General features: G+C 40.1%; 2 pseudogenes; both read left to right on the top strand.

Annotated features, from left to right (window-relative positions):
• The first annotated feature begins 2,839 nt into the window (after positions 1-2,839).
• On the top strand, positions 2,840-11,266 carry LOC110538576 (annotated as a pseudogene).
• Positions 11,267-13,361: 2,095 nt separating this feature from the next.
• LOC110538987 lies at positions 13,362-21,595 on the top strand (annotated as a pseudogene).
• The last annotated feature ends 34 nt before the right edge of the window (positions 21,596-21,629 follow it).

A 21,629-nucleotide genomic window follows, 5' to 3' on the forward strand; every position in this document is an offset into this window, starting at 1 on the left:
GAATTTTAAATTGTATGCTCATGAATTCACCCACTGAACCATTCCATATCTTGATTTGTTGTGTCCAACCTACAGTAAATGCCCGTCTCTTTGCAAAAATGGACAGGAGTCCCTTGTGCCTTATTCAATGTACACTGTTGCCCTGGAGAGTTAAGTTTGATGATACGATCAGTGTCTGTCCCTGTGGATGTCTTGTCTGAGACAGTCCCCCTAAAACTGGGTGTTCTTTCAGACTAGAAGTGGTTATCAGCAGCTTTATTTTGTGGTCTCCTGTCCGTTGACCCTCTAATCCAAGGCAGATATACCCGTCCTCAGATCTATTTTCCACCTTGGGCAGGCATCAGTCTGTCTCGGACAGAACCAACCGACGGGGATTGTCTCCTTACTTCCTCTCGTTCGCACTGTGACTTCAAATTCCCACCATCTCGCAGTGTCCTTGACACAGTCAATGTACATACTTTACTATAAAGTGGAGGTCAGCATAGCCAGTGCCTACTGCCTGCCCATGACCAATTATACCCACAACCGTTGCCAGCCCTTCAAATGACATTCATGGGATATTAAATCACCAATTAGGTTGGCTTTGATGCAGTGTCAGTTTGTCATAGTTTATGAAAATGAATGGCCCACACACCGTACAACTCTACTGACTCTTTCCTTGGAGACAGTTCACACATTCATTTGACGTTTTACAGATAAATGTTCTTTGTAACATGTTTATAGGGTAGAATAGGATCATGCATAGAGTGTAAGTCTAAAGAAATTGTTTAGCATTGTGCGCAGCTGAGTTAATCAATAGATATAAAGGAAATTGAAAGAAAGAATGCGGGCGTTGGAGTTCTATTGTCGACTGCATGTGACATCACATGAGTTTTAGAGGGAGCTGTGGAGGGTCATGATTATGACCACAGCACTTCTATGCCAGTCAGTTTACATTCTAACTGACGCGTGGTTAGGAGCTTGTCCAATGGAGTGCATGATATCAGACAAACAGTCTAAACTAAACTACCTGATGATGAGGCAGCATCTGTCTAGTCCACAGGTGCCAAACTCATTCCACGGAGGGCCGGGTGTCTGTGGCTTTTCACTCTTTCCTTGTAGTTGATCAATGAATTAAGGTCACTAATTAGTAAGGATGTCCCCATACCTGGTTGTCTAGGTTTTAATTGAAAGGAAAAACCAAAAGCCTTGGCCCTCCATGGAATGAGTTTGACACCCCTGATCTAGTCTCTAAATGGGATGGCATGATCCTATGTTGTGCTAGCTCTGGTCCAGGGCGTTAGTGACCGTTCCTTTACTAATGTGCACTAACACCCTGGACCAGAGATCATTTTGTGCTCAAAATGTACAACAGTATATCTGTCAATTTTGTTTTCAAAATAAGTTTGAATTTGAATCAGTAAAATGTTTATTTCATAGAATTTAGAATTGCTCTTGCACACTGCCACACGCAGGAATAAACGGAACATAAACCAATTGAAAACATCTACAGCACTCTGAATGCATTGTATTGTTTGTCATTGCATTCTTGAAATGCCACCTGTATATGCATAAACGGAGGCCTGGATTTTTTTGAAGCCATGGTGAGGCACGGGCTGCTTTTGTATGAGATATATTCAGGTCGTCTGTAAAGCGTTTTACTACATGTAACATCATCACATTTGGAAGCAGCTTAGATGTTTGTATTGTCAGACTTCTTGTATTTCTTCAGCGTGCTTCATTATAGAGCCGACAAAGGCCTCTGATATTCAGTTTAGTAGATCATTTTTGTTCAGATCATTTTTGTTCATTCCTGTGTTAAATATGCTGTGTCAGTATGTTTCGTTTTTATTGCACATTTATGTATTGTTCACTGTGACTCAATCCAATCTCATATAGCAACATTACCTCAGTTTAGCATTAGGTCAATTGAAAGCAAAACTGAAAAGGTTTTTGATGACATCTCTTCGTCTCAGGTCTTTGAATGACAATGGAATACACAGCAGACGGACATGTCTCTGTCTGTCTGGAACGTGCTAACTGACACCTGTCAACCCCAGCCCGTATCGGGCCATGCCCTCCCAGTGAGCCCTAAATGACCGTGATCCCAGTCGCCCAATGCCAGAATCTGAGCAATGCCCTAACAAACCTAATCTTCCCTGATCCCAGAAAATGAGGAATGTCGTGTCTGAACCCAAGCCCTCTAAACTGCCATCCTTATCCATCATTGCTTTTTAATGGACAGGCTGCAGGGTTACAATTGAAAACATTTAAATGTGACACAATACAGCTATAGATAGACAGTTAAAAATACAAAATGGACATACTTTACTTTTCCATGGTGGCATATGAGCCAGATTAGATTTTTATACAAATACAGAGAAGCTGTCAAGCAAATAGAAAAAAAACAAGCCATCCCTTATAAAAAGTATTGTTAGTGCGATGACAGCAGGGCATTGGAGGTATGTCTTTGGCGTACTGTTGAGACAGCAAACATTTAACAAAAATAGAGGTTGCATCCATACAGTCTTTGTCACTTTTCTGAAACTCCAGGGGTTGTCCTACTGTGATCATAGATTTCGTAACTGCAACACTCAGGTAAGAATAGACCAAATCATATACTTAGGCCTTTGATGTTTATTGGATCTTCTCAAGGAATATAGACTGCCTCGTACCTCCGCAAGCCGGAGCGGGAGAGGATTGCGGCACAGGTCAAGACATTTGATGCCAAAACGGCCTGCTTTGTGGCAGATCTAAAGATGGAGTATGTGAAAGGCAAAATCAAGAGCCAAGACATCTCCACGGTCATAGTGGAGACTGAGGATGGGAGGGTGAGTACATATGAAATGGTCTAGGACATCTGACCATATAGCTATGTTCTAACCCACTGGGCACAGACGTCAGTTTAACGTCTAGTTTTCATTTACATTTGGTTGAGTTGTCAGCTAACATGAATTCAAAGTGATGTTCAACAAAACATTCCACCATGGTTAACAGTTGGGTTAAGAGAAGACAATATTCACTTACGTTGATGTCTTTTTTCAAATCCAATCAGTTTTCCACATTGATTCAACGTCATCACATACAATTTTTGTTGTTGAAATGACGTGGAAACAACATTCAACCAGTGTTTGCCCAGTGGGAAAGCATGATATATTTAACTTACTATGTGAGAGTGACTGAAATTCAGAGTACATGTCATTTCTAAGCCTTTTGGATGCTAAATAAAAAAGTTAATTATGCCACCGTGGAATGATTTCGATGCAGTTTCATCCCGTTGTTATTCTAGAATGCAACTGGTTTGTTATTTGAATGGAAACTTGCCTCCCCTAACTGCCCTCTCCTTTATTTGATCATGTTGCAAGTTGTCACAGTGAATCCGGATGACATCAGCCCTATGAACCCTCCTAATTTTGCCAAGATCGAGGACATGGCCACGTTGAACCATCTCCATGAGCCAGCCGTACTGTACAACCTCAAAGAGCACTACGCTGCCTGGATGATCTATGTAAGCAGACACAGATCAGATTACATTTCAACTCAGTCATACGTACATCTTCTAATTGCATTGTCAATCAAACATCTACCAACTAGTTTAATGGGTTCAATCAGATCAAGTCATGAATGACATAACCTGAGTTGTTCCCCTATTGCAGACCTACTCTGGGCTGTCCTGTGTGACTGTGAACCCCTATAAGTGGCTCCCGGTCTACAACCCAGAGGAGGTGGCAGGCTATCGGTGCAAGAAGTGCAAGGAGGTCCCACCCCACATTTTCTCCATCTCTGATAATGCCTATCAGTTTATGCTAACAGGTATAATCTTAATTTCATGATGTATCATATTGTGGCAATTTTATCCAGTGGTGTAAAGTTCTTAAGTAAAAATACTTGAAAGTACTACTTAAGTAGTTTTTTGGGGGTGTACTTTACTATTTCTATTTTTGACAACTTCTACTTTTACTCCACTACATTCCTAAAGAAAATAATGTACTTTCTATTCCATACATTTGACCTGACACCCAAAAGTACTCATTACATTTTGAATGCTTAGTAGGAAATGAAAATTGTATAATTCACTCACTTAAAGAGAAAATCCCTAGTCATCATTGCTGCATCTGATCTGGCGGACTCACTAAACACAAATGCTTTGTTTGTAAATTATTTCTGGCTATCCATACATTTTAAAAACAAGAAAATCGTGCCGTCTGGTTTTCTTGATATAAGGAATTTGAAAATGATTTATACTTTGACTTTTGATACTTAAGTATATTTTAGCAATTACTTTTACTTTTGATACTTAAGTATATTTTAAAAAACAAAATACTTTTGGACTTTTACTCAAGTAGATTTTACTGGGTGACTTTCGCTTTTACTTGAGTCATTTTCTATTAAGGTATCTTTACTTTTACTCAAGTATGAAAATGGGGTAGTTTTTCCACCACTGGTTTTATCTTTCAACAGATCGTGAAAACCAGTCCATCCTTATCACGTATGTACTGTTGCACATGCTGTTACTAATTGTCTGCCTCTGTAAAGAACTGGATTTACTATGAAAGTTTACATTATTACACTCAATTGTGTTGTTCAATCTTGATTTTGACAGTGGAGAATCTGGTGCAGGGAAGACTGTAAACACCAAGTGAGTCATCCAGTATTTTGCCACAATCGCAATGGCTGGAGGAAGTGATAAGAAGAAGGAAATCAATGGAAAAATTCAGGTTCTATCCATACTCATGTTACATTAACATAATATGTATATAGTTCCCTCTTGCATTTTCTGTTGCAAAAGTAATTTCTATTTCATTTACTGTAAAGTGTATTTACTCATACTTGCCAACACTTTTATTCTCAAAGGGAACCCTGGAGGATCAAATCATCCAGGCCAGCCCTCTGCTGGAGGCTTTTGGGAATGCCAAGACAGTGAGGAACGACAACTCCTCTCGCTTTGTGAGTGTGTTTGATCAACACACAGTATGAGCATATAGGGTTAACATATAGCCAAGCATGCATTCATAAACCAGTCACCTTAGCTGAAATGTGACAATTTAAAAACCAATTTAATATTTGGAAAACATACAGGGAAAATTCATCCGCATCCACTTTGGAACAAACGGGAAGCTGTCCTCAGTTGATATTGAGACTTGTGAGTTTGCTTGCCTATTTTCTTTGCAAATACAAGGCCATTGCTCTGGATTGGAACAAGATGTCCCTTGATTTCTATGATTTCCTCTTTTAGACCTATTGGACAAACCAGGGTAACGTTTCGGCTCCTAGCAGAAAGGAGTTATCATGTCCAATAAGAAGCCTGAGTTAATTGGCAAGTTGAGTAATTCTAGCTGGTGGATCTATGTAAAGCCATACACAGTAATTGTAGTTTTGGACTGCAAGGTTATTGGTTACTTTAAGTGGGCAATCTGTGATTGCTACATCCATTTGTGTACTTTTAAATTAATGATATATACCCATTGATTCTTGAAGAATAAATGCCTCATGAGCTAGGTCAACTGTCGTTCCCCATCAGAACCCAAAATATAAGATTGTTTACAAGCAATGGAGTAAAACAATGTAATTGTAAATAAAAAACTGTATAGCCGAGTCAGTCCCCACATCCATAGGTCTGTCCATGAATTTGAGAGTGGTTATATTTCCCCAGCCCCATCCCTCAACTGTTTACCAAAAACAGTGGTAGGTTAACCACTTTGTTGTTTGAATTGCAGATTGACCCTTTAAACGTTTTGCATCTAAAAAGAGGGCTGGAATATGCAATCTGGAAAATGTGCTGTGTACTGTAAGTTCAGCCTCCAACACCAATCAAACCCCTAATGGTAAATATACACCTTCTCTATCATGTTGACCAGAGATGCTGCTCATCACCACCAGCCCATATGACTACCCTTTCATCAGTCAGGGGGAAATAACGGTGCAGAGCATCAATGACACAGAAGAGCTCATGGCCACAGATGTTAGTCCACCTATACCTTATATCCATATCTTTATATTACCCACACAGCTTGGAAAAGAACTACATTGAAAACATAATAGAAAGCCCTCAACTGTACTGTATAAGATTGTCTTAGGGACTGATTAAATGTTTCTATGTGTTTGACTGAGCTCCAATATCTGTCCCAATAGAGTGCCATTGATATCCTAGGCTTCAATGCAGAGGAGAAACTTGGGATCTACAAACTGACTTCAATCACCACATGTTTGTGTTGGAACAAGAGGAATACAAGAAGGAAGGAATAGATTGGGAGTTCATTGACTTTGGTATGGACTTGGCTGCCTGCATTGAGTTTATTGAGAAGGTATTGTGACCTTTTCAGCCTTTCTTTAAGTCACTCTTTACAGTCTAACTGTTAATGGATTCACTAAGTTAGGATCAACAGGACAGAGTTGAAAAACATCTGTTTATTGACAGTAATTCAAAAGGTTACAAGCAAAATATTGAAATTTAGTAGACAGACATGATCAAAACAATGAACTTCTATACCTTGGTTCTTCTAAACCCGTTACACTAAATCTTCCACAGCCAATGGGTTTTTTCTCCATCCTTGAAGAAGAATGCATGTTTCCAAAGGCAACAGACTGCTCCTTCAAGAACAAATTCTACGACCAGCATCTTGGAAAGAACAGCAACTTCCAGAAGCCCAAGTCTGCCAAAGCCAAGGCAGAGGCCCACTTCACCCTGGTGCACTACGCTGGCACTGTGGACTACAACATCGGTGGCTGGCTGGAGAAGAACAAGGACCCACTGAATGACACTGTGGTAAACTGTACCAAAAAGCTGCCCTGAAACTATTGTCTCAGTTGTTTGTACGGTTTGTCTTAGTTGATGGTGAGTTTACATCAGCATTATAAGACATCAGTGAAAAATGACCTTGAGTTGAAATATAATTGTTTTATGTCTCTCTTTCTGTAGCTGATAGAAACCAAAGAGGAGCAAAAAAGAAGGGGTCCTCTTTCCAGACTGTCTCTGCACTTTTCAGGGTAAAACTGTTTCCTCCTACTCCTATGAACAAGTATATCCATCTAATGATCGTATGTAGACTCCAGAACATTTCCATGCACAATTCAGTGAGCATTGTTTTTCTTGTTCATTATTTTTTATCATTTCATAACCTTCTCTCAGGAAAATCTCAACAAGCTAATGTCTAACCTGAGGTCCACACATCCCCATTTTGTGAGATGCATCATCCCAAACGAGACCAAAACACCAGGTATGTAAAGGTTTGAAACATGTAATGTGGGTTGTTTGCTCTCAAGGCTGCCTGACCTGACAGAATTCTGCCTTTCCATGTAGGGTCAATGGAACACTTCCTTGTTTTGCATCAGCTGCGCTGTAACGGTGTGCTGATGCAGAGGAGAGATGTGAGGGGTTGCTCAAGAGCAAGATCCATCTAGAGGCAAAAACCAAGGAGGTCTCTGAAAGAATTGAGTAAGAGGAGGAGATCAATGCAGAGGTCACTGCCAGGAAGAGGAAACTGGAGGATGAGTGCTACGAGCTCAAAAGGGATATAGACGATCTGGAGCTCACTATTGCCGAGGTTGAGAAGGAGAAATATGCCACAGAAAATACGGTCAGGGCATCTGATAAGCACATCAGCTCATGACTTTAAATCTCATAACCACAGTGAATGCAGGGTAACTGTGCATTTTTTAACACAGGTGAAACATTTGACAGAAGAGTTGACCACATTAGAAGAACATGTTCTGAAGTCTTCAAAGGAGATCAAGGCATTGCAAGAGGTGCACCAGCAGACCCTGGATGATCTCCAGGCAGATGAGGACACAGTCAACACTCTGACTAAGACAAAGGTGAAGCTGGAGCAACAGGTTGATAATGTAAGCATCAAGTGACGTATTCTTTCAAGATTTCGATTGTTCTGGACTATGGTCTCCTTCCAGCTTGAGGGATCTCTAGAGCAGGAGAAGAAGGTGCATGCGGATTTGGAAAGAGCCAAAAGAAAACTTGAGGGAGATCTCAAGCTGTCCCAGGAAAATGTTATGGACCTGGAGAATGAAAGACAACAAATGGATGAAAGATTTAAAAAGTAAGTTAGAAATTATCATTGAGTTTATGGAGTTTATGGAGATTAAAACCTCTTGATTCACATTTTGATAGAGCAACAGTTGAAAGTGATAGAAGCAGCACAAACAATGGAGCATCAACTAATTTCCATTCAATGAATTCTCAAATGTTTTCAGGAAGGATTTAGAGTTCAGTTACCTGCAAGGTAAAATTGAGGATGAACAAATATTGAGTTCTCAACTTCAGAAGAAAATAAAGGAGTTTCGGGTATGTAGTTTGTGAAAATAAATTAAATGCATACATTGTAACTTTTGCCAACATTTTGATGGAATAATTTTCTTTACCACAGGCTCGCATTGAGGAACTCGACGAGGAAATCAAAGCTGAGCGCTCTGCTCGGGTCAAGATAGAGAAGCAGAGGTCTGATCTCTCCAGGGAACTTGAGGAGATCAGTCAGAGACTGGAAGAAGCTGGTGGAGCCACTGCTTCCCAAATTGATGCAAACAAGAAGCGTGAAAGTGAGTTTCAGAGGCTGCGTCGTGATCTCGAACCCTGCAGAATGAGTCAATCACTGCTGCTCTCCGCAAGAAGCAGGCAAACAGCGTGGCAGAACTGGGAGAACAAATGGACAACCTCCAGAGAGTTAAGCAGAAACTGGAGAAGGAGAAAAGTGAATATAAGATGGGAATTGATGACTTGGCCTGCAACGTGGAAGTGTTCTCAACAGCAAGGTAGGTTCATCAGATGTTGACCATGTTGATATTCAACATACAAAAGAAACCCATTCACTATACACCAGCTTGGTCTCATAGACTAGCGGTAACATAGTAAACGTAAATCCAGGAAGTTCAAATTAGTATGATATGTTACGTTTGGCATGGTTATATAAGACAGAAGGTTGCTTAATGCAAAAAACAAAAGTAGGTTGGGTGTATAATGCGAACGTCTAGCAATCCGTAGGTTGTGTGGGTGGGTAGCTACTTTGCAACTACTTAGCTGATAGCTAACCCTAACTTTAACCTAACTCCTAACCCAAACCTTAAATCATAGCCTAGCTAACATTAGCCACATAAAATTGGAATTTGTAAATTCGTAACATAACACAATTTGTGACATATCATAGAAATGGATGATGGACATCTGCAAATTAATACATACCATACGAAACATAACATTTACATTTACTATGTTACGTCTACCCCTGAGTCCAGGTTGGATACACTGGTTACTTACTATAAGAGCATCTTACTTACTGTAAGAGCATGGTTACTTACTGTAAGAGCATGGACAGCATGTGCAACAGTACATACGTGATAAGGATGGACTGGGCCATGCCAACCACCAAGCAGCTGATGCTACCAAGCAGCTCAGAAACATCCAGGGCCAGCTCAAAGTTAGTGTTTGATTCCAGAAACCCATTTTCTTTCAACCACGACACTCACCATCTCTATCAAAGTTCTAGTCAGTGGGTATTGGACTTATTCATGACCTTTCTGTTTCAGGACACTCAGGTCCATTTGGATAATGCCCTCCATAGGCAGGAGGACTTGAAGGAGCAGCTGGCCATTGTAGAACGCCGCAATAAACTGATGATGGCAAAGATTGAGGAGATGAGGGCAACACTAGAGCAGTCAGAGAGGTGCCGTAAACTGGCCGAGCAGGAGCTGGTCGACGTGAGCGAGAGGATGCACCTGTTGCACTCTCAGGTGAGGCCCCATAAACAATTCAGAACGTTGGCCTTAAGTGAAATGTATCAATTTAACTTATTGTGTTACCTTAGAACACTGGTCTCATCAGCACAAAAAAGAAGATGGAGTCTGACGTAACTCAGCTGCAATCAGAGGTGGAAGATGCAGTCCAAGAAGCAAGAAATGCAGAGGAGAAAACTAAAAGGGCTATAATAGATGTAAGTCCGAACTCAGTGTAAATCTCAGCCCAAATGAAGTCTGCTTAAACAATGTCTTGATCGATTTCAAATTCTGTATCGATAGGCTGCCATGATGGCTGAGGAGCTGAAGAAGGATGAAGAAGAACCTGGAGGTCTCTGTTAAAGACTTTCAGCAGCGTCTGGATGAGGCTGAGCAGTTAGCCCCGAAATGTGGAAAAAAAGAGCTCCAGAAACTAGAGACCAGAGTAAGGATAAAGATAAAAGTTTTATTTCCAGTTCACACTCTCTTAGTTTGTGATTCTTTTGTAATACATGATTTACACTCAAGGTTAGAGAGCTGGAGAATGAACAGATTCAGAGCAGAAACGTGGGGCGGAAGCCATGAAGGGTGTGCGAAAATATGAGAGAAAAGTCAAGGAGTTCACATATCAGATAAAATATGTTAGGTTGTTTATTCCTGACTTTTACAGAATCATGATAAAATATGTGAGTAATTAATAACACTGGGTTTGTAGGGTGAGGAAGATAAGAAGAATGTAGGCAGACTGCAGGAGTTGGACAACAAGCTGCAGATGAGGGTGAAAGCTTACCAAAGGCAGAGTGAGGAGGCGGTGAGTACAATATATTATTGGCCACAACTGTGCATAGTATTATTAGATAAATAGGACAACAGTTCACCACTTCTAACTTATTCATATCTATCTATTTTCTGTGAACCACAGGAGGAGCAGACCAGTATCAGTTTGGCTAAATTCAGGAAGGTGCAACATGAGCTTGATGAAGCAGACATAGCAGAATGCCAAGTGAACACATTTTGAGCTAAGAGTCTTGATGTTGGCGTCAAAGGAGAAGAATAGAGATATGGGCATCTTCTGCTGATAGTGCTGTAATTCATGTTTAGAATTACAATAACTCAGACACAGAATGTAGATCCAGTATACAATTATTATTGTTGCAAAGATACATGCATGCTTACACCGTTGTACATACACCTGTATGTTAGCATTCCTCTGTGCTATAGTTTCACTGCCATGCTAAGATGTTCTACTTAAAAGCAGAAAATGAAATACAATACAAATTAATGTAACTTATAAAACTAGAATTAAATACTACAAAGCAGTATCATACTGGTCTATTGTCTTTGTGTCATAAATTTGAGGTAACACTTCTGGCATAGACCAAGGGTTCCCAAACATTTTGCTTCGTGAACCACCAATTGAGGTGTCTTGAGTTGCAAACCACCATAAAGGTTGAGCAATGAAAAAACCATACACAGACCAAAGTATAATTAGGAATTGATGAATAAAACCCTCTTCTTCAAGTCATTTAACTGAATGTAGATTTGATTATGGGCTCTTCAAATAAAATGTTATTGGTCACATATACACATATTTAGCGGATGTTATTGCGGGTGTAGCGAAATGCTTGTGTTCCTAGCTCCAACAGTGCAGTAGTATCTAACAGTACACAACAATACACACAAAGCTAAAAGTAAAAGAATAGAATTAAGAAATATATAAATATTAGATTGAGCAATGTCGAAGTGGCATTGACTAAAATACAGTAGAATAGAATACAGTATATGTCTTGTGACCAATTGCATAGACTATAAAAAACAGTTATTTTAGTTTTATCTTATTTTCAAATATATGGGCATGTTAAGGCATCATAGTTTAATCATAGTTTAATAGTTTAAAAGCTAAATTAAACAAACAACCTACTTCCAAGAAAAACAATACCATTTAATACCTGAGCTGTAATATTTTGGGCGGAATGGTTGTTGTGAAAAACTAGAAAACCCATCACAGTATGTACCCATAAATAACGTCTCATAGTGTCACGCCCTGGCCATAGAGAGGCTTTTATTCTCTATTTTGGGTAGGCCAGGGTGTGACTAGGGTGGGCATTCTAGTTTCTTTATTTCTATGTTTTCTGTTTCTATGTTTTGGCCGGGTATGGTTCTCAATCAGGGACAGCTGTCTATCGTTGTCTCTGATTGGGAATCATACTTAGGCAGCCTTTTTTTCCTTTGTATTTTGTGGGTAGTTATCTTAGTTAGTGGCACTTTTGCCTTAGTAAGCTTCACGTTTGTTTCTTGTTTTGTTGGCGACATTTACATGAATAAAATAAAATGTACGCTGCACCACGCTGCATTTCCACGATGACGTCCGTGACATATCTCCATTCTCCAGTGTATGTTAGAGACAGCTCTGAATCCAACGGAGTGAATACAGACAGATTCCAGGGATACCTGTCTGACAACAGTTTGGCCTCACTGACCTAGACTTTAGGAGACATACAGCTTGATTCTAGGAAGAGTGCTGAAAAATAAAATCCAAAAGCATTTGATTAAAAAGCCAGGCATTATTGGAGAAACATTCATACTCCAGGAGATTAGCTTCCCCACATACAGGGTTATGTCAGAGGTGTCCACTCATCTCTCATTTATCAAAGAGACATCTGTCAGGAGCTACAGTACATCAAAGTCATCCACTGCTTTTATCAGTAACGATCATGAATACACAATGACTTTCGAAGATGAAAAGATATTTGGACAAGTTGAGAATGCAAACACATTGTCCACTTATTCTCCACGTATAGATACTGTACATACCAAAATCACTGTGTGAATTCCTGAACCTCTCCCCCAGCTCACTCTAATCATAAAATGCATAAAAAAATGCATCTCATTAAAGTATCCAAACTCAGAGCTTACTAATGGAAGAAAAAAACATTGTGTGAAGCATAGAGATCAAGGAACACTGTCTGGTTAATTTGACAGGCATGCTGTTAATATGAGATCCTTAAGGATGGAACTCGTGACAGTAACCTCTTGCAGTCACATGAATATCTAACTGCAGGCATTGGTTCCATTGTTGTAGTATTGTTCAACGACCAATAGATGGAGACACTTCCTGTGTCTTCAACACGCCCATCCAACACACATCCCTACACAGTGGGAGACAGAGAAAGAGTGAACGTGTAATAAAGGGATATCAAGTTTCAATAATCAAGCTATACTTTAATGTGACAGGCAACAAGCAATCATGCTTATTGTAATCACACCAACGTATTGCTCATTGCTATGTAACCTAGTGCTGCACACACATCTTCCTGGAAGTTAATGCAACAGTAACACCTGCAGATAGGTTATAATGTATATGATATGTAGCAGTGGAGGAACACAAATATAATTTTGTGCCCTATTTACTGGTGGTTGGTCAACTGGCCAGTTCAGTGTACACAAACAGTATCTTCCTGTTACACGGATGCTTCTCCTTCTCTGCAGTTGAACACAAACAATACAACACTACTTCACATCCCTGCAACAAATGGGTTTTGTTGGATTATGATAAGGTAATAACCATACACATCCTATAATTACATTTGAATCAGGATCCTATATTGTGTTATAGCATAAAATATGTAATTCTAAGCCGTATTCTTTTTTTTAAACACAGAGAAATGGAAATGAGAAGTAAACAGCTGCACAGTGCACCTATAAGGAATGAGCAAGAGGAAACTCTGAAGTACCTCACTAACGCACAGATGATGATGCCGCAACATTTTGTGAGCATTGTAGGTACAAGGTACCGCGTGGATTATTGAAAGCTTGGTTTTGAACAGCCCTCATCACATTCTGTTCCACTAATTGGCAGCAGCCGTCATTTATGTGACATTTGTGGCTGTCCCTGACCCTGTTGAGGATGGGTCAGTTAATTACTGCTGTGAGACTTTCACTCTGGGTCACATTGACACAGGCTGAGGAAGCAAGTGTGATGATAAACACTCAAAGGCAATGGGGGGGGGGGGGGGGGGGGGGGGACATGATGGGGATGCTCTGTATTTGAGGACCTGGACACTCAGTTCAGACAGGTGTTTAGCAGCACTAAATGACAGCTGCAGGGTCTTAATACAGGACATAACACAAAGCACTCAAGGTTTCTGTTCATTTGATTTTATATTAGAAAATGATATGCTACATAAACATCATTGACATCAATTTGCCTAGTGGTTAGAGTGTGGGCCAAAGGTTGCTGGATCAAATCTCCGAGTGGACAAGGTAAAAATCTGTTGCTCTGCCCCTTGAACAAGGCAGTTAACCCACTATTCCTCGGTAGGCTGTCATTGTAAATAAGAATTTGTTTTTAACTGACTGGCCTGGTTAAATATAAAAATGTGTATCCTTTCTTAAATCAGTGTTCACATTTTAGGCCTAAGCCGGCTTGATTTAATAGAACGTCTATGGAAGGGATGAACAATTCTCTCTCCGCCCAGATATAAAATAGTCTATGATCAAAAGACGAGGACGAAAACCATCACACACTACAGCCCTCTGTGACTGGAGTTGTGCATCCCTGCCCTCTGGCCTTAGCAGAATGCTGTGAACTAGTTAGCAGGAGCACCCCCGAGACATAAGCATGGTCATATTTCTCCACAAGGACCTAAGGTCAAACTCATCAAGTAATGGGTCTGGCTCTTTATAATTGACACCAAAAGACCATCTTAAAATAAAATAAAATGCTGTTTTGTGTTTTCAAACTGTCACTCATCAGTCCGCCCTTCGTACTCCTTACTTAGCACCGTGAGACTCCCCATGCGTATTCTAAATGTTCCGTTAATGTATCTCAGCAACCTTGGATATGGACATCTAGAAGCTTGATACCATAATGTGTTCATCTGAAAACCAGCTAGACAACCCTTACAGGCCCTTTGATTTCAAAACTGGTAACCTTGCAATTTATGACGTACATCCACTAAATATGAAAGCTTATGTCATAGCTTAAGCAATTGTTTGACTACGGATGCAGGATGTTAATTTGAGTTTGTTTGAAATGTGAATTACACTAAACATACAAAAGTATGTGGACCCCTTCAAATGAGTGGATTCGTCTATCTCAGCCACACCCGGTGCTAACAGGTGTATAAAAATTCAAGCACACAGCCATGCAATCTCCATAGACTGCATTGGCAGTAGATCGGCCTTACTGAAGATAGGATGCCACCTTTCTAACAAGTCAGTTTGTAAAATGTCTGCCCTGCTAGAGCTGCTCTGGTTAACTGTAAGTGCTGTTATTGTGAAGTGGAAAAGTCTAAGAGCAACTACCGTAAAGTGGTAGGCCACAAAGAAAGGGACCGCCAAGTGCTGAAGCAAGTAAAAATTGTCTGTCCTCGGTTGCAACACTCACTACCGAGTTCCAAACTGCCTCTGCGAGTAATTACAGCACAATAACGGTTTGTCACTAGCTTCATGAAATGGGTTTCCAGGCCCGAGTAGCCATAGACAAGCCTAAGATCACCATGCGCAATACCAAGCATCGGCTGGAATGGTGTAAAGCTCGCCACCATTGGACTCTGGAGCAGTGGAAGCCTGTTCTCTGGAGTGATGAATCACGCTTCACCATCTGGCAGTCCGACGGACTAATCTGGGTTTGGTTGATGTCAGGGGATGCATATTGCCAACTGTAAAGTTTGGTGGAGGAAGAACAATGGTCTAGGGCTGTTTTTCATGGTTCAGGATAGGCCCTTAGTTCAAGTGAAGGGAAGTCTTACAAAGTCCATCAATGAGAAGATGTTCTTATGGATGATCATCAGAATAAAGGAAATGCTCGATACGAAGCAGGCAAGACAATTCTATATAGGAGTGTTGGTCATCACTGGGTTTGAAATCTTTGATGTAAGTTAATTTCTTTATACTTATCTTTCTAAAATGTATTTAGAACATCATTAAGCAACCTTAAATACAGCTATGTTTAGACTGCCATCTTCAGTGGTGAACAACCATATAAATGGTTTGATTGTTGTAACTCAGTACAACAGCTTGGAGCAGCTCTGTATTAACTTCACTAATGAGAAACTGCAACAGTTTTTTAACCACACCATGTTTGTGTTGGAACAAGAGGAATACAAGAAGGAAGGAAAAGACTGGGAGTTCATTGACTTTGGTATGGACTTGGCTGCCTGCATTGAGCTTATTGAGAAGGTATAATAAAATGTTAAAAACCCACTTTGTCATTTGAAAATGTAATTTTTTATCAATACCTATACTTCAAGTAAGAATGATTTCATCAACAGCCATTGGGCATCTCCTCCATCCTTGAAGAGGAGTGTATGTTCCCCAAGTCTTCAGACACTTCTTTCAAGAACAAACTGTACCACCAGCATCTTGGAAAGAACCAAGCCTTCCAAAAGCCAAAGATTGTCAAAGGCAAACCTGAGGCCCACTTCACCCTGGTGCACTATGCTGGTACTGTGGACTACAGTTTCACTGGCTGGCTGGACAAGAACAAGGACCCGTTGAATGAATATGTTGTGCAGCTGTACCAGAAGTCACCAGTGAAACTGCTGGCTTTGGTGTATGCCTCCTTTGCGGCTGGTGATGCAGGTAGTACGCACGTCATATCCCACTGGGCACAGATGTAAATTCAACAGCTATTCCACGTCGGTTCAACTTCATTTCATTGAAATGACATAGAAATAACATTGATTACAATCAGTGTGTGCCCAGTGGGATGGTAATGAGTAAATTCTACATTGATTGTCATTTGTTGGTACAGTAAATGTCTCTTCTTTATGAAGATGCTGGTCGTGGTGAGAAAAAGAAAGGAGGGAAGAAGCAGAAAGGTGGCTCTTTCCAGACGGTCTCTGCTGTTTTCAGGGTACATTAATACCTAATCAGTATATTCAACTCGTGTGACATTTATATCAACTAACATCTAAGGAGATGTGTAATACTAATGACAATACTCTTCTCCACAGGAAAATCTTGGCAAGTTAAAGACCACCTTGAGGAGCAATCACCCTCACGCTGTTGCCTGATTCCTAATGAACTAAAGACACCAGGTACTGCTCTGCTGACAGATAACTATTCTTGTTAGAAGTCCAACAAAGAGATCTTACCACAGGACTTTACAGAGGAAAACACTGAAAACATTTGATTTGTGACATTGAGGAAGCTGCTATACATGACAAAAATATGGCGCTATTGTCATGTGTGTGATGTTTTTCATTAATTTCTATTGAATACAGGTATAGTGGATAATCATCTGGTTATTCATCAGCTGCGCTGTAACGATGTGCTGGAGTGTATCAGGATCTGCAGGAAGGGGTTCCCAAGAGGGATTATATATGCTGACTTCAAGCAGGGGTAAACCTTTATTCTCATAATTTAACTACCACAAGGTTAATTTGGTAGTTTAGTAATCTCTTATGCCTGCCATTGCGTCTTCTGTAATCTGACAGATACAGAATATTGAATGCCAGTGCTATCCCAGAAGGACAGTTCATCGATGGCAAGAAAGCTTCAGAGAAGCTTCTTGGATCAATTGATGTTGATCACACACACCATATAAATTTGGACATACCAAGGTGATGATCCAATTACTTTATAAACATGCTCTTGTTTGCAAACCACATAGCAGTTATTCTCTGCTGATTTTCACATGGTGTTTATACAGTGCCCTCCATAATTATTGGGACAGTCAAGCATTTTCTTATTTTGGCTCTACACTCCAAAACTCTCGATTTGAAATCATTTTGAAATTACAGCACTTTTTTGTACAGTCTCCCCCATGCTAGGGGACCAATAGTATTGGGACAAATTCACTTATGTGTATTGAAGTAGTCAAAAGTGTAGTATTTGGTCCCATATTTCTAGCATGCAATGACTACATCAAGCTTGTGACTCTACAATTTGTTGGATGCATTTGCTGTTTGTTTTGGTTGTGTTTCAGATTGTTTTGTGCCCAATAGAAATACATGGTAAATAATGTATAATGTAATTTTACTGTAAATATATGTTTCTAAACACTTCTAAGAAAAGTGTCACTGTCTCAATACTTACAGAGGGCACTGTATATACACATACAGTTTATCAACAGCATCTGTGTCTCAGTAAGCCATGTTATTGCAGGTCTTATTTAAAGCCGGTCTGCTGAGAAGAGGAGGAGTTGCGAGATGAAAAACTGGCCTGGTGACAGGCTGATGACAGGCACTCAAGCATTGTGCCGTGTGTACCTCATGAGAAAATAATTCTCAGCTGGCTATAAAGAATTAAGACAACCCATCAGTTGAAATATTTGTAACCTTTTCTTTAAAAGAAAGTACATGCATTAGAACTGGTCAATAATATGGCATTACAATTACCTCTTTTTCAGAGATTGTGTGTTCATTCTGCAATACAACCACCGCTTATTCATGAATGTGAAACACTAGCCATGGATGAAGCTGTACTTCAAGATCAAGCCCCTTCTGAAGAGTGCAGATAGTGAAAAGGAGGTGGAGAAGATGAAGGAGGACTTCATCACATGTAAGGTAGACCTGGCAAAGGCAAAGGCCAAGAGAAAGGAACTGGAGGAGAAGATGTTTCTCTGTTCGTGGAGAAACAAAACCTCATGTCACAAGTTCAATCTGTAAGTGCTATTAGAATTGTCAACATGAACTATCATTGCTTTTAAACATATCGGGTGTAGTGTAGTGTTTAAGAAGTGTTCCATTAGAAAGACAATCGGTTTTCCTGGGATTCAGAAACTCTTTTGGATGCAGAGGAGAGATGTGAGGCTTTCATTAAAAGCAAAATACTAATAGCTTGAAGCCAAACTGAAGAGTTGACCGAGAGACTGGATGATGAAGACAAAATCAATTCTGAGCTGACTGCCAATAAGAGGAAGCTGGAGGATGAGTGCTCTGAGCTGAAGAAAGATATTGATAACTTAGAGCTCACCTTGGCCAAAGTGAAGGAGAAGCATGCCACTGAAAACAAGGTTTGCATTTTTATATGAAATTGCAGTATCCATCTTCCTCTTTGCAGGTATTTTACTAACATCACTATGCCATTGCAGGTTAATAACCTAACAGAGGAGATATCTGGTCAGGATGAGAGACATTCCAAGTTGACCAAGGAGAAGGCCTCCAAGAGGCACATCAGCAGACCCTTGATGATCTCCAGGCAGAGGAGGACAGTCAACACTGACAAAAGCAAAAGCTATGCTTGAACAAAAAGTGGATGTTGTGAGTAACACCTTATCAGTAGAAAAAAAGGATTGCATTGTAATGATTTAACTTAATTCTATCGCTACTTGTTTTCATACCATAGCTTGAGGGTTCTCTGGAGCAAGAGAAGACGATTCGCATAGACCTTGAGAGAGCCAAGAGAAAGCTTGAGTGTGATGTGAAACTGACACATGAAGCCATAATGGATCTGGAGAATGAAAAGCAGCAGTCAGATGAAAAACTTAAGTAAAATCAGAAACTGCTGAAATAATAAGCAATATCTCCTCTGTTGTGGTCAAATATACTCAATATATTTCCCCTTTGCAGGAAAGACTTGAAACAGCCCAGCTGCAAAGCAAAATTGAGGATGAACTAATACTGAGCTCCCAGCTTCGAAAGAAGATGAAGGAACACAATGTAATATAGTAAAACATTAAATATCTTTCAAATTATTTGCTCAAACTTCTTTGGTTTAAAATGGTATGTTCTCTCAGGGTTCGTATTGAGGAACTCGAATAAGAAATGGAGTCTGAGCACTCTGCTTGTGTCAAGATAGAGAGGCAGAGGTCTGATCTCTCAGGGAACTTGAGGAGATCAGTGAGAGGCTTGAAGAGGCTGGTGGAGCCACTGCTTCTCAAATTGAGAGGAACAAGAAGTGTGAGGCTGAGTTTCAGAAGCTGCGTCGAGACCTGGAGGAGTCCACCTTGCATTACGAGTCCATCGCTGCCGCTCTTCTCAAGAAGCAGACAGACAGTATGGCAGAACAAATTGACAACCTCCAGAGAGTTAAGCAGAAACTGGAGAAGAGTGAATACAAGATGGAAATAGATGACTTGGTCAGCAACATGGAAGCTGTGGCCAAATCCAAGGTATCATAAAACGTACAAATAGCATCAAATTGTCACCTATGCTTTCATGGTTCATTTGACAAAATCTCAATATTACTACAATACAGATTAACCTTGAAAAAAAATGTGCCTCTCGAGGGTCAGCTAATCGAGTTAAAGACCAAGAGAGGAGAATGTACGTCATCTCAATGACATCAGTAATCAAAAGGCCCTTCTCCAACCTGAGAATGGTTATTTTAATCATCCTTCCTTTTTACACGTGGAGGAGAAACAAACAAAAACTACCTTAACACGTATTCTAATTTGATCTTGTAGGGGAATTTAAATCGGACAATGGAGGAGAAGGAAGGTCTCATTTCACAACTGACAAGAGCCAAGCATGGGTTCACAACACAAAATGATGACCTGAAGAGACATCTTGATGAGGAAATGAAAGGTCTCCTAATATTGTTACCATACTATATTGAATACATTGAAAATCTTATACGCGAGACCTACTTTACACTGAGTATCCCAAACATTAGGAACACCTTCCTAATATTGAGTTGCAGCCCCTGCTTTTGCCCTCAGGACAGCCTGATACCTACTACCATACCCTGTTCAAAGGCAGTTAAATATTTTGTCTTGCCCATTCACCCTCTGAATGGCACACATACACAATCCATGTCTCAAGTGTCTCAAGGCTTAAATCCTTCTTTAACCTGTCTCTACACTGATTGAAGTGGATTTAACAAGTGACATCAATAAAGGATCATAGTTTTCACCTGGATTCACCTGGTCAGTCTCATGGAAATAAATGTTTTGTACACTCAGTGTATGTTGTTTTCATCAAGGCTAAGAATGCCCTGGCCCATAGTTTACATTCAGCACATCACGACTGTGACCTCCTCCGAGAACAATTTGAGGAAGAACAGGAGTCCAAGGCTGAGCTGCAGCGTAGCATGTCCAAGGCCAACAGTGAGGTAGCTCTGTGGAGAACCAAGTATGAGACTGATGCCATCCAGCACACTGAGGAACTTGAAGATGCCAAGTAATTGCCAACTTTTTATAGATGTTCTACTTGTTTGCCATAGGTTACCCTATGCATGATCATGAAAAACGGTCTCACTTTCCACTGGAAAAGACTAAGCAGAGACTGCAGAGTGAAATGGAGGATCTCATGGTTGATGTGGGGAGATCAACTAGTGTGGCTGCTAATCTTGATAAGAAACTTTGACAAGGTAATATAAAAGTTTGATTTTATCTTTTTATGTATTAATGACAATACTCATTACATGATTTTAGATTCTAGTTGACTGGAAGAAGAAGTACGAGTCAGTCGGAGCGGGAAAGTGCTCAGAAAGAATCTCGATCACAAACCACAGATCTTTTCAAAATGAAAAGCTCATTTGAAGAAGCTCTGGATCATCTGGAAACTCTCAAAAGGGAGAATAAAAACCTAAAACGTAAACCCAATTCATGAAACGTGACAATCCATGACGTAATAGTCACAACACATAAAAACCTTAAGGTTTTACAATATGAAATTACCCGATTGCCTTTTGACATGTACTGTATGGCTTTCAAAATACAGAGGAGCAAATTGGTGAGAGTGGAGAGAGTGTCCATGAACTAGAGAAAGTCAGAAGACAAGTGGAAACAGAAAAGTGAGATGCAATCTGCACTAGATGAAGCTGAGGTAAAACATTTATATTAAAAACAAACTCAACAAGCACAATGTTTAAAAAATGAACACAATTAAGCCAAATCAAAAGAGTTTAAGGTTTACAATAATCAATATACATTTTCTTTTTTAAGGCTGCACCTTTCTGAATTTGGCCATATGAACATGAGCTTGCTCCTCCTGAAATGTAATGAGATGCAGTGTAGGTTAGCCTACATTAATTATTGCAGC

Source organism: Oncorhynchus mykiss, chromosome 12 (genome assembly GCF_013265735.2).
Source record: "Oncorhynchus mykiss isolate Arlee chromosome 12, USDA_OmykA_1.1, whole genome shotgun sequence".
NCBI lineage: Eukaryota > Metazoa > Chordata > Actinopteri > Salmoniformes > Salmonidae > Oncorhynchus > Oncorhynchus mykiss.